We start from the raw sequence: 10,452 nt of genomic DNA, 5'->3' as shown, positions 1-10,452 counted from the left end.
CCACCATGCCGCCCACACGGCCATGGTCACCGGGCAACACCAAGCCACGGGCTCTGCCCATGAGCACCGCGCTACCACCACCAGGGTCGCTGCCCCAGCATCTAAGACCTTGACACCATCTCACCCGAGCCCCGTCGCTACCCCAACCAAAGAGACGAGTGGAAAGGCCTCGCCTTTCACACTCCTGGGTAGCCCCCATCGCCGAAACCCGAAAGGCCGGCCAAAACTGGCCTCCGGTGACCCGTCCTGCTGCGCCGGATGCGAGGCGAGCTCGATTCTGCAGCCAGGCGCGAGATGAGCTTGGTCCTGCTGCCGGGCACGAGACCAGCTCGGTCCTGCTGCCAGGCACGAGACAAACTCGGTCCTGTTGCCGGGCGCGAGACGAGCTCGATCCCGCAACACCAGGCGCGAGACGAGCACTGGACTGCAGCGGGGAGAAGGCCAGCCCTTCAACGAGGGTAGTGCCCGGACGACGAGAAGAGGGGTCAAAGCCGAAACAGGCCGCTCACCGATGAACCGACGCCGGAGATGTCCAACCGCCACCGTGAGCCAACCCGAACCACCGCTATGAGCCACCACCACGCCATGGCAGTCCAAATCCATGCCGGGACCCCGAGGGGAGCCCCGAACTGCCCTACAGCAGAGGGGCGCGCCACCGAGGCCGCTGCCCGCCCCCGTGCCGCCACACTCCACCCCCCGAGCCTCTCCCGCCGCCAGCCAACAGCAGCAGGAGGCCCCTCAGCCTCATCGGAGCACCACCCAGCCAAGGCAGTATGCCCTCCGGTCCAAGCTGCCACAGCCCAAGTCGGCTGACAAGGGGATCTGGGCCGTCGGCGACACCACCCGCAGTAGAGCCGACCCCGCCAACTCCACCTCGCCCACCGCGCAGCCGCCGCCGCTCCACCGGCAAGCCGCATCGCCGGCACGGCCGCCCGGGTCACCGCTGCACTGCACCGCGCGAGCGACGCGTCCCTGCCAAGCCGATGCGCCCGCGCTGCGAGCAACAGGGGAGGGAGGCCAGAGGACCCCGCCGCCGCCGATGCCGACCGGGCTTCACCCGGCGGAGCCCTCCGGCGGCGGCGAGGAGGAGAGAAGGTGAGGAAGAGGAGCGGTCCGGCGACGACTAGGGTTCGCCTTGCCGCCCGGGGGAGCGGCTCGGGCGAGAGCTCTTCCCTGTATTACAACTATCCCCTAGCCTCGCTCATCTGCAGGGAAATTTCCTTGTTATTGTGAAAGAGTAGGGCTCAATTTCTGGATAAGTGGTAGATCCATCGATTTATCTGTCCAAAATAGGGCAGTGTCCCCTCTACCAGCTTTACATATAGCAAATTGCTTGAATTTGGGCAGAAGTCTAAGAATAGATCTCCACCAAAATGATCCAACAATTTTATCCCCATGCAAAGAGTTAGAGTAATGTGATTCCCAAATGATATTAACCCAGGGGATGTCCTCCTTATTGAGAAACTTGTGAAGATATTTCATCAATAGTTCCTGATTGTAGGTTGTAATATCTAGGATACCCAGACCACCATGTGATTTGGGCAAGCATGCTTTCTCCCAGGCAATCAATGCAGTTCCTTTTTCCTATGTACCATACTTTCTCCAAAAACAGTGTTTGAGGTAGATGTTGAGTTGCTTAACTACTATCATAGGGATCATAAGGAGCACATAATGAAGATTGGCATGCTGGAGAAAACTGATTTGATGAGTATGAGGTTTATCACCTGTAGATAGGAGAGTGGAGCAACCCAATAGTCTATTCTCAATTCTTTTCAGCATGGGTACAAAGTCTTAAATTCTTTGTTTGCTGAGCCTCAGGGGAAGACCCAGGTAAGTGTGTGGCAGAGTACCAACTTGGCAGCCAAATAGCAGGGACAACTCATGCATCTTGGGTTCTGAAGTGTTGATAGGAATCATGGTTGACTTGGCATAGTTAATTTTTAATCCAGTATATGCAACATAGTGAAGCAACCAATTCTTAATATGGCTCAATTGTGGGGCATCAACATTGACCACCAAAATAGTGTCATCAACATATTGCATGATAGGAAAATTAGGGCATGAGTGGTGGAGCAGGGGAGTTTCAACCAGGGAATTAAGCATGGCTTCATTGAGCATAGATTGCAAAAGATCAACAAATATCAAAGGGGATAGAGGATCTCCTTGTCTCACACTTCTTTACATAGAAATTGTTTGCCTGGGAGGCCATTGAGAATAACAGAGGAATAGCCGGTACTACATATCATCTTAATCCATTGCATCCATTATCCCCAAAACCTTTGGCTTGCAAGATTTCAGTGAGGGTGTCATGGTTCACCATGTCAAATTCTTTTTCCAAATCCAGTTTAAGTAGGATGATCTCTTTCTTTGTCTGGTGACACTAATGTATATATTCATATGACCAAGCAAGGCAGCCTTGTATGCATCTATTGTTGAGGAAGCCATATTGATTTTTTTGTGCAAGTTTGAAGACGACATTTTGGAGTCTATTGGCCAGGAGCTTAGTGTTGATCTTCAGGGTGCAATTAAGGAGTGAAATAGGTCTGAAATCTCCAGGGGAAACAACATCTTTCTTGGGTATAAGTGCTATGAAGGAATAGTTGATGCTCTGAATATTGATTGATCCATTATAGAAATCCCCAGTTAGTCTGTAAAAGTCTGGAGCCACAATATCCTAGCATGCTTTCAAAAAAGCAGCATTAAATCCATCAGGGCCAAGGGATTTATCAGCGGGTATGTTTTGGACCACATCATCAATTTCTGACTTAGTGAAAGGTGTTTCCAGATCTAGAAGATCATCATGGTGCTCCAGGAGGTTATGCAAGATCAAGGGATTATGGGTAGGGGTGTTGGATCCCAATCTGTCCTTGAAAGCTCTAAAAAGGATAGTAGCTTTAGAATGATGATCATGGTATTCAAAACCCAATCTTTGAGCATAACAATTTGATTCTTTCTAAACTTGATAGTAGCTTTAGCTTGGAAATGTTTGGTTGCTTCTCCCATTTTAATCACTCTGATTGTTGCTCTTTGTTTCCAGTAAATTATTTGCTTTTTTACTATAATCTGTGAGGTAAAAGCCCCACGGCGCTTTATTAAAACTCAAAACACAAAGGCAAATTTTAACATGCTCCCTCTTACCCCTTCTTTTTACATGTGAGGTAAGAAGGTAAGAGTTAATCAAACCACTAATTAATGAGATCAACGGCTCAGATCTATTATCTACTCTTACCTCTCGTGTGAAAAGAGGGGGTAAGAGGGAGCATGTTAAAATTGCACAAACAAAAAACAAAAGTCCAGGACAGAAAAGAGAAAACAAAAACTTCCTAAACTAAGGAACAACGCTATCTACCTAAGAAGAGAATATATAGCTTACCTATATACAACTTACTCTATACAATAGCACAACATAGAGTACAATTAAGGCAGAGAAGCAATCTAGGCTGAAAGCTTTGGCTTGATTGAGTCCTTGAAATGGTGTGAGAGCAAAGTGATGTCATGAATGAACTTGCTCCTCCAGGCAGTAAAGGTTGGTCTTTCATTTCTGAAAATCTTGCCATTCCTAATGATCCATATGTTCCATGTAGCAGTAAATGCCACTTATAGGAAGAAAGGATGGCCAAAACTAGCCTTGGCATCAATAATGAATTCCCTGAGGATCCATGACTCCAAATGACCTGTAGACAATTCCAGACCTACAGCTGAAATTGCACTGAAAAGCTACTATCTTTGAGAACATGTTTGGGGCATAGCACAGAAAAATTATCTTCATCCAGGGATCTCTGATGCCTCTATGTATACAACGATAAGAGACAATTTGAAGAGAGGTATCGACATTTCTTGATATGTGTACTCAAGTATGTATAAACTATACCCCCTCCGTCCCAAATTACTTGTCGCAGAAATGGATGCATCTAAAACTAAAAATATGTTCAGATACACAGGTTCCCGCGACAAGTAATTCCGGACGGAGGGAGCACTAGATTTCTTTTAACGTACTCCCTCCATTCACTATTATAAGATGTTTTAGATATTTCAGTATGGACTACATACGGACTGGAATGAGTGAACAAATACACTAAAACGTGTCTATAGTTCGGATCTGGAAAAAAGTTAGAACATGTAATAATTTGGAACGGAGGGAGTAGAAGGTAAGCCTTGAGGTTCAGCTTACTTACACTTTTCTTTGCAGGCACCAAGAACATTTCGTGCAAGTCTGATTAGTGGAGCTTCTGTAGCAAACGTCTTGGCTCAGCAAGCTCCGATCGGGCATTGGCAGAGTATTGTGCAAATATTAAGAAACTACCTGAATGTTTTGAAATCCAATTATGTATAAGCATGAATGAGTTCTTGCATACCCCTTTCAAGTAATGATGATACACATTGACATATGATCTATTGATATTGTACAAGTTCCTTCATTCTTAATATCCAAGCTGTTCGTTCAAATATTTTCATATATTAATGTCGAGTTGTTCCATAGGTAAGATTCTCCCTCCCGAGCTCTGTACTTTGTTGCACCTTTTTCCTTAAGGCTTCTAAGATACTCTGTATCTTGTAGTCTGCTTCTCGGACGAGAGTGTTGTTCATTTAGCAATGAAGAATATGTCAAGGCTGGATTGGTAGAGTAGAACAGTGGAGCATCGATGCGACTAAAGAGGTATGGATGATTTTTTTCCAGACATTTTTAACCTCTATGCTAATGATATGGTACACATAGTATGCAGGATGTTCCTGGGATGAACTGAAGCACATTAGCCAGGCTGTTGCATTCCTTGTAAGTGTCTGTATTGACTGAGTGTATGGCTGTTTCATTTGCAATGTTATTGGTAAAAACTGGATCTAACAAATTTTCTCCTCAGCTTACTTCCCAGAAGCAATGGAAAACACTCGAAGAGATCACCAACGATTTGTGCCCTATAAGTGGTATCTGAACTCGGTTAAGTTTAGTCACTCATCTACGCGTATTGGGCAACTTATCATTCGTTTTACAAATTTTCAGGTCCTTAGCATAGTACAGATATACCGTATCAGTACGATGTTTTGGGATGACGAATTCGGCACCCAGAATGTTTTGTCAGAGGTAGCCTGTTCTAGTTAGTAAATTGCCAGTCTGTTCAAGTTTCACATATTTGTGAGTCTGACAAAGGAAAACAAACTGCAGACCATCTCAAGTATGAAAGCAATTGTGACTGAAAATTCGGAAAATGGAGTGATTGTTCCTTTCTTATTGGATGACGACTTAAGGTTTACTTTCCTCTTGCATGTTCAACAGTCACTGGTTTTTCTTAAAGCCTGCTCACAAATGTTAATTGTTCATGGCACGTCTCGTTGCAGCATCCCATTTTCGCTGGATGACATCTGCAGGTGGACCTGTGCCAGAATTCGAGGTAACAGGTATTGATTTTTTTTAGGAAAAGGTAACAGGTATTGATATGCCGCCTTTGGTCCTGGAGTATCCTTGCTTTAACTTCCTACAGGAAAAAGAGGACAAACTGGATGGCCCAGCCCTTCAAAGTTAAAAATGCCTCTTGTTCTCTTCCAAATGTAATGTGTCCATGGAAATCGCCATTCATACATCATCGTTTTGTGAACTGCAAAGATCATAGTTGGAATAAGTTGCAGTGACAATTATGGTGTTGGCTTGTTATCTGTTTCAAAGCATGCCATGTTCTCCCAATCGAGAATGTTTGTAACCAAGACAAATGCATATATCCCGCCGTTACATCTGCCTAGGGTAAAAATAGGTTCCTAGTAGTTCCGTAGCACTAGATGGTTATGCACTTTCCAACCAAGTCATACTTGGAAATCTGTTGTTCATGAACATATCAGCCCACCACCAAGGAGGAAGTGGAGTGCATCTCCAACGAGGACACCGGCCGTATATCTTGCTACAATACAATGTCGTGAGCTAATACTGTTCACATGAAAAATGCCATTCACTTGGTGACTAATCATTTCACACACTTGTTTACGGCCAGGGCAGGAGCTGGAGCTAACCACAACAGAGTGTTACAAGATGTGGAGCCACGAGTTACAGAACAGATGAACGAGATGTTAGGTAAGGAGTACACTCCGGAGGAAATCAAGAAAGCACTTGACGATATGGGGGATCTCAAAGCCCCAGGTGCGGATGGTATGCCAGTGATTTTCTATAAGAGATTATGGACTACTGTGGGTGATGCGGTTACACAAGAGGTGTTACATGTGTTGCGAGGCGGCTGTATACCGGAGGGATGGAACGAAGCAATTGTTGTGCTTATCCCAAAGGTTCGGAACCCTGATCGAATCAAAGATCTTTGCCCTATTAGCCTTTGCAATGTGGTGTACAAACTTGTGTCAAAAGTTATCGCCAACCGACTCAAGATGATCTTGGATGAAATTATCTCTGACAACCAGAGTGCGTTTGTGCCGGGATGGTTGATATCGGATAATACTATTCTTGCCTATGAGATGACCCAATTCATGAAAAGGAAAAGGAAGGGCAAGGATGTTTACATGGCACTCAAGTTGGATATGAGCAAAGCATACGATCGTGTTGAGTGGTTTTTCCTCGAAGGGATGATGAGGAAGATGGGGTTCAGGGAGGAGTTTGTGCAGCTGATCATGAAGTGTGTGAGTTCGGTGTCATATAGATTCAAAGTGAACGGCACGCTCACAGATGTTGTGGTTCCAGGCAGGGGGCTAAGGTAGGGGGATTCTATCTCCCCCTACCTGTTCCTTCTGTGTGTGGAAGGGCTGTCAGCGATGCTAAACAAAGCTGATGCGGAGAATCGGATTAAAGGAATCAAACTTGCACCGACGGCACCGCGAGTTAATCATCTGCTCTTCGCAGATGACTCGTTACTGGTCCTAGAAGCTACTACCCAAGGAGTACAAACTATCAACTCCATATTACATGAGTACGAAGAGTGCTCTGGCCACGTGATTAACCGAGAAAAATCTTCGGTGATGTTCAGCTCCAATGCCAAGCAGTCTTGCAAGAACTTGCTCTTGCAAGAGCTCCAGCTGGGAAGCGAGTCCACGGAAGGGAAGTACTTGGGTCTACCATGTAACACCCCGATGTAACTTTCCATATTTGTAACTCCAACTCTTGCCATTTTCGGCTATGTGTTATGATATTCCCTTCGTGGTCGGGTTTTGTTTTTCCGTTTTGCATTTTGTTCATGTCATGCATCTCATATCATGTCATCATGTGCATCTCATTTTGCATACGTGTTCGTCTTTTGCATCCGAGCATTTTCCCCGTTGTCCGTTTTGCAATCCGGCACTCCCACCTCCTCCGGCGCACCCCTCTTGTTTCTTTTCGTGAGCGGGTGTTAAACGTTCTCGGAATGGACCGAGGCTTGCCAAGTGGCCTTGGTATACCACCGGCAGACCACCTGTCAAGTTTCGTTCCATTTGGAGGTCGTTTGGTACTCCAACGGTTAACCGGGCAACCGCAAAGTCCTTTCGTGTGTTGCAGCAAAACCCCCCCTTTCGAACAGCCCAAAACCCCTCTAAGTCACCTCCATGCTCTAGGTCGTTCGATCACGATCGTGTGGGCGAAAACCGTGCTCAATTTGGACTCTCCTAGCTCCCTCTACCTATATATACACCTCCCCCTCCGAAATTCGGGCGAAACCCTAGATCATTTTCCCCTCCGCGCCGCCGGACGCGTCTTCCTCAGCGCCGGACACGTCCGCCGCCGCCTCCTCGCCCAATCGCACGCTGCCACGTCACCCGACCCGCCGCCCGTACGCCCGTGCCGCCCGCGGCCCGCCGAGGCCCGGGGCCGGCCCCCGCGGCCCGAGCGCCCCGCGCGGCCCCCCTCGCGCGCCCGCCTCCTCCGCCGGCGCCGCCGCACCTCGCCGCCCTTCGGCGACCTCATCCGCCGGCGCCACCGTCTGCAACCGCCGGCGACCACGCCCCGCGGCGTTCCGCTCCTCCTCGCCGCGCCTCGCCGTCTTTCTCCTCTCCGCCGCACTCTCCCTCCTCTCCGGTCGCCGCCCCGCCCTCCGTCTCTGGCCGCCGCGTCGCCCTTCCAGCTCCGGCGAGCTCGAGCTCGAGCTTCGGCCAATCCGATCTGGGAAAAGCCACGGTTGACTTTTCTTCTCCTTCCCCGAAAATCCTCTAAGTCCTAATATTTTTACAATATGTGCACATGTTCATCGCATCATAACTTTCTGCATATAGCTCCGTTTCACGCATGTAATATATCGAAATGTTCGCCCCTAGATGCTCTTCATTTTGCTCCATAACTTTCTGCATATAGATCCGATCTCTGTGGTGACTAGCACAAGCATGCAAACTAGGCCTCGTGATGTTTCTGATTTCAGGGACAGTAATTTCTCCAAGTCTGTGACTGCTGTTATTTTGTTGCTATGTATCCATGTGGCTACAGAGAGATTCATGCTTCTTTTGTGGATGTTCAGTAAGGATGTTTTGTAGATATGGTTGTAGTTGATCCATTCATGCCCTTGTTTGCAATTATGGAGTGCCATAGCATGACTCAAGCTTGCTCTACTTTTGCTATAAAATATTTCTGGTAGATTGTTAACATGATATTCAATTTTGCCAAGCTTGTTGTAGTTGTTTCATACATGATATGTACTTGCTCCTGCCATGGATAGCTTCATAAACATGCCAGAAATATGCATGAACGTAAGTAGTTTCAGGATCACTTCTTGATCATTTCTAGCTTCGCGACCGTTGCGTTGCTTCTTTTCTTGCTCTTATTTGCGTATGTTTAGCCACCATATTTGCTTAGTGCCTGCTGCAGTTCCACCTCATTACACCATCCTTTCCTATAAGCTTAAATAGTCTTGATCTCGCGGGTGTGAGATTGCTGAGTCCTCGTGACTCACAGATTCTACCAAAACAGTTGCAGGTGCCGACGATGCCAGTGCAGATGATGGGATCGACCTCAAGTGGGAGTTCGATGAGGAACGTGGTCGTTACTATGTGTCTTTTCCTGATGATCAGTAGTCGAGCCCAGTTGGGACGATCGGGGATCTAGCATTTGGGGTTATCTTATTTTCATTTGGATTTGACCGTAGTCGGTCTATGTGTGGATTTTGGATGATGTATGAATTATATTTATGTATTGTGTGAAGTGGCGATTGTAAGCCAACTCTCGTTATCCCATTCTCGTTCATTACATGGGATTGTGTGAAGATGACCCTTCTTGCGACAAAACCACAATGCGATTATGCCTCTAAGTCGTGCCTCGACACGTGGGAGATATAGCCGCATCGTGGGCGTTACAAGTTGGTAATCAGAGCCATCCCCGACTTAGGAGCCCCCTGCTTGATCGAATCGCTGGCGTTGTTGAGTCTAGAACAAAAATGTTTTGAGTCTTAGGATTATATATATCGGAGAGTAGGATTCTTTTTACTCCTCAGTCCCTTCGTCGCTCTGGTGAGGTCTCCTGACGTAGAAGTTTTGACTCTTCTCTCCTCAAATTTCACAAAAAAAAAAATTTAGGATCACGCGGGTATCTTGGAATCGTTCTGATGGTTTCGTGACAAGAACATTGTTCTTGGTGCCTCCTGACATTTAGGGGTTGTGGCAGTGTCCCGGGGAGTTGAGCTCCGAGGTGTTGTCGTCATAATTTTATCGTTGCAGTTCTGGAATACCTGAGTTTCGCCGACATCGAAATCTCTTTTATGCAGTTGTTGGTGAGATCACCTCGACGCCACCCAGTACTGGGGCGGGAGTTCGGGAGTATTGCCATAACTCGTATAACGGATGCTTTCGAAGGTTGAGGTACACGATTTCCGAAGGTTTCTTGGTTATGTGTTGACGGATGGATACAGCTGGATCTAGGGATTGCTAGTTTGGGTGATATATTTTGTGTCCCCTGTATCCCCAACACCAGATTGCATAACCAGAAAGTTTCGGGAGTTTATAAGTGGGAATTCAAGTAGCTCCTAGGATATCTTTCCGACAGACGCATGATATGAGATTGGGGTTCGACGTCTAGTGGTCCGCCTTTCCACAGTTAGTTTTACAGTGGTCTCGTAGTGTCTTAAAGAGTCCTTGGCTATGCCGACTCGGGGACGCTTCGTATGTCATGTGCACTCTTGTACATGATGGTGCTGTACGATCGAGCCTGTGTGGGCCCCACCACGAAAACTTCGGACGAAATCTCTATCATATGTTTGTTCCGGCTTATTCTGCAAGCCAATACTTTGTTTTGTTTTGAATTGTGGTATTCGAGTTGGTTCGAAGTCAAATGTTGATTCCATACCTTTTACTAAGTGGCTTCTCAACTTAATGGAAGTGTGGTGATTTACTGTGGAATTCATTTGTTCATCCTCGTTCGAATGTTTTTTGTGAAGACTATATGTTGCAATTTCTATCCGTTGATTCTACTTGTCTATTTGTCTATCAAGATGCTAACGGATGTCACCCTCTTCAGGATGGCTCCGCCAACGCGTCAGAATCCGGATCGCAATGAAGGGAGTCAGGCGA

The 10,452-nt window shown here is 46.9% G+C and overlaps 1 pseudogene; it reads left to right on the top strand.

Moving 5' to 3' along the window:
* Window positions 1-601: 601 nt before the first annotated feature.
* LOC123171172 (myosin-9-like) lies at window positions 602-5,519 on the top strand (annotated as a pseudogene).
* Window positions 5,520-10,452: the final 4,933 nt, after the last annotated feature.

This window comes from Triticum aestivum, chromosome 7D, assembly GCF_018294505.1.
Source record: "Triticum aestivum cultivar Chinese Spring chromosome 7D, IWGSC CS RefSeq v2.1, whole genome shotgun sequence".
NCBI classification, from domain to species: domain Eukaryota; kingdom Viridiplantae; phylum Streptophyta; class Magnoliopsida; order Poales; family Poaceae; genus Triticum; species Triticum aestivum.
The sequence above is the reverse complement of the archived record's forward strand: the minus strand, read 5'-3'. Positions and strand labels throughout refer to the sequence as shown.